Consider the following 4,342-nt stretch of genomic DNA (forward strand, 5'->3'; position numbering starts at 1 on the left):
GGGATGTGGAAAGGAGTTAGTTAGGAGAAGGGGGAATGAATATGACCAAAATACATTGTATGAATTATGAAATTCAAATAATTTATGAAAGTAGTATAATTATTTAAAAAATAAATAAACTAATGCCTCAGTCTTACAGTCACAAAAAAAATTGAAATCAGGCAGTGGAGGCACACACCTTTAATCCCAGCCCTCAGGAGGCAGAGGCAGGAGGATCTCTGTGAGTTTGAGACCAGCCTGGTCCACAGAATGAGTTCCAGGACAGGCTCCATAGTTACTGAGAAACCCTGTCTCAAAAAAAAAATTAAAATAAAAAAAATTGAATTCTCCCAGAAAATTCACATTTTTCCCAGTTGAATTTCCAGTTAGGTCACAACCCCAGACAATGTCCTAAATGCAACCTGTGAAATCCAAAGGTAGAAAACAGAGCTAAGCCGCCAGGTTCCTGACAGATAGGATTCAGATGATGAGCTCACGTTGTTCTGAGCTGCTGTTTGAGTGATAATCTACTCTGTGACGTAGAAAACAAATATGCTCTCCAATCTTCTACCTGTGCCATGACAATTAACTGAGTGTCTCAGAGACGGAATATGCCAAGGCCACTTAGCCTTTAATAAGCATTGATAAGTTTATGGTAGGTCTGGCTAACATCTGTCTTTTTTTCTGTTTTTGCTGTTATTATTGTTCTTGGTTAGAACTTTTTGTTTAATCCATTGGATGATCTAAATTTCTGTTAACATTATCTGGAGTTAGTTTTCTTTTCCTACCTCCTTTTGGATTTTCACACATTTTTCTTAACCTTATTTACTCTATGTTCTTCCTGCAGCTATATTTTTAAAGTTTTAGTAGTTGCCATAGGGAATGCACTGAAGCAATGTTCCTGAATCAGTATGGGCTGGAAAGATGTCTCGGTGATTAAGAGCACTGGTTGCTCTGCTAGAGGAACTGGCTTTGCTTCCCAGCATGCTACACCTTTGACTCCAGTTCCAGGGGATCTGATGCCCACTTTTGGCTTTTGCAAGCACTACGGGCATGTGGTACACAGAAAAACACGCAGGCAAAGTACTTAATCACATAAGATAGAACTGAATAAATCTTCTTAAAGATCTAAACGCACTGCTTGTTTTAAAGACACAGATTGACACAGCTCATTAAGAATGGGGGATTTTGCTGTCCCACTTTGTTCAATAAACAGGACAAAAAACAGAGAAACAGCACAATTAAATGGCATCACACATCAAATGGACTTAATAGATATCTGTAGTTGGTTGTTTTTTATTCTTCGACTATTTTGGGGGCCCCACTACCCAGCTCCCAAATAAATTGCACAGAGGCTTATTCTTTCTTATGAATGCCCGGCCTTACCCTGACTTGTCTAGTCAACTTTTTTTAAATTATCCTTTTGCCTCTGGGCTTTTATCTTTCTCTATTTCTGTGTATCTTTCTTTATGTCTTACTCTGTGTCTGGCTGTGGTGTGGCTCCCCACCCCTTGTATTCTCCTCCTCTTTTCTTGCTCCTCAATCTCCTCTTCCCAGATTTCTTCTCCTATTTATTCTCTCTGCCTGCAAGCCCTGCCTATCCTTTCTCCTGCCTTGCTATTGGCCATTCAGCTCTTTATTAGGTCATTGGATGCTTTAGACAGGCAAAGTAACACAGCTTCACAGAGTTAAACAAATGCAACATAGAAGATTGCAACACATCTTTGCATCATTAAACAAATGTTTCACACCATAAACAAATGTAAGACATGTTTAACTAATACTCTACAACAGATATCTACAGAATATTCAACCCAAACACCAAAGAATACACATCTACTCAGCAATACATGAAAGCTTATCTAAAACAGATCACATCCTGGGACATAAAGCAAATCTTTACCAATTCAAAAGATTGATAATCACTTCATGTATCTTAACTAAACACAATGTATTAAAAGTCTAAATGTACAGCAAACAAATCTCCGGTAGAACACACAAACTTTTGGAGATTTATTCAGCACTGAATGATGTCAAAGAAGAAATCAAGAGAGAGAAAAATTCTCCTGGAGCTAAATGAAAATGAAAGCTGCACAACAGAACCTTTGTGACACACTGGAAGCAGTCCCACAAGGGCAGCACACAGCTCACTGTGTAGGGGACCACACCATACAGACGTCACTCTGAGCAAGGTCAGATCCCAGTCGGGTGAGTCCCCAGAGCTGAGCTAGTGCTACAGGCCCACAAAGCAGATGCCAGGCCCACCTCTCTGGTCCTCTCCCATTCTCTTCTAGATTAAGTGGAGTGGAAGTCATGACCTCCAGCTTCTGTCCCCTCCTTGTGCTAAGAATCTCTCTCCATCACTGGGCTATAGTGCTATATTATTTGTGTTTCAATAAATAAAGCTTGCCTAAAGATTAAAACATCCCTACTAGTCTTCCAGGGGCTCAATTCCCAGCACCTGCGTATAACCATCTCAGCTTCAGTTCTAGGGAACAGACATGCATGCAGGCAAAACACTAATGCATATAAAAATAAATACATTATTTTTTTTTTAAAAAAAACTATCTTCAACTGATACCCTCTAGAAAAGGAAAAAAAAATTAGTTTTTCCAGTGGAGTCTTATTGGGTACACCACACTTCAGGGTAGGCCCCATACCCGGGAGAGGTTGGACAACACAAAACAAGCACTGGTATTTTTGAAGACATTTTATCTCATTTTGCTTTGTTGGGGCATTTGTTTGTTTGTTTGTTTCTCTTTTTTGTCTTATTGACCTTTTGCTTGTATATTTTAGTTTCTGGTGTTTTTGTTTTTTTCAGGTGGGAGTTATGTGTGTTTCTTGATTTTTTGTTTGTTTTAAAGAAAGGTCATGGAATTGAGTGGGTAGGAAGGTGGGAAGGCTCTGGGAGGAATCAGGGGAGAAAGAAAAGCATAATCAGAATACATCATATGAAACTTTTTTAAAATAAAAATAAAATCCAGGTCAGGGCAGCACATGAAGGCTCACACCTATGATCCCAGCACTCAGCAGGCAGAGGCAGACTGATATCTGAATGTTCAGTGACAGCCTGGTCTATGTAGCGTTCCAGACCAGCAATGACCACATGCTGAGATCCTGTCTCAAAATATACAGACACATACAGGTCATTGTAAATAAAACGTGTGTGCAGCGTGTGGCCAGGGAAGGGTCAGCGTAGGGCCTGTTCCTTCCGTTTGCCTTACAGTTTAGCAAACAGATTTGCGCCATTATGTCATTTCTTCTGAAGATTCTAGAAAGACTGGGAACATAGATATTATTACTGACACCCTAGGGATAGAGAAATCGATGCCACAGAAGGCCAGTCATTTGCCCAGGTTCATATACTTGGTTGATAAGAGGCAAGAGCAGTGTCTACATGCCTTTGGGTTTCTGAACTATTATTCCATGCCCTTTTTCACAGGAGGACGAAAAGTTTCTGGAATCCAAGGTCAGCCTAGTGGCAGCCAGAGAGATAAGACTCCCTAATTTCCAAAAGCAATGTTATAGGCTAGAGCCCAAAGCTTCATGTTGTATGTGGATCTTTCTTTAAATTAGGGAACTGATTATAATCACCCCCCCAAAAAAACAATTTTCTTTCTCTCATTTTCTTCTTCTCTGTAAGTGAACCACATCTACTTACTTAATCTATAACACTCTATCTACTCATCAGATAGCCTTAGGCTAGAAAAAACAAAGAAAAATCACAATTAAAACATTAATAGAGTTTTTAAAGCTAGTAGAAATAATGATAAAAAGCACAGGCATCGAATCTATAAATTAAGTATAAAATTACATTAAGAAATAATTTCCTGCTAGTATCCTAATCAAGGTGGATAGCAGACTGCAGAGACAATCTAATATCAGCCGACCATCTAGTAAGTAAATGCCCCTCATCAACACAAGCATGGAATTTCTGCGCAGAAAGAAGTACATACTTCACTTATCCTTTTTTTTGGGGGGGGGGGGGGGGTTCGTGACACGGTTTCTCTGTAGCTTTGGTTCCTGACCTGGAACTAGCTCTTGTAGACCAGGCTGGCCTCAAACTCACAGAGATCCGCCTGCCTCTGCGTCCCGAGTGCTGGGATTAAAGGCGTGCACCACCACTGCCTGGCTCATCTCTTTAACCATTTTAGCTCACCTCTATTGAATGAGCAGAAGGGAGGAACACATAGGAAGGAAGACACCATGAGAGTGGCCACAAAGGCGTCCAAAGGTCGGTCATTTCCAGAGTCCTCTTTCTCTATCGGAGTCTCTAGTTTCTCAGCTGAGCCCAAGGGGCTGATGTGTTCACAGTGGGCACACAGGGCTGGTAGCAGAGACACACAGGTTGGTTCTGTCTCTG

This window comes from Microtus pennsylvanicus, chromosome 9 (genome assembly GCF_037038515.1).
Source record: "Microtus pennsylvanicus isolate mMicPen1 chromosome 9, mMicPen1.hap1, whole genome shotgun sequence".
Taxonomy (NCBI): domain Eukaryota; kingdom Metazoa; phylum Chordata; class Mammalia; order Rodentia; family Cricetidae; genus Microtus; species Microtus pennsylvanicus.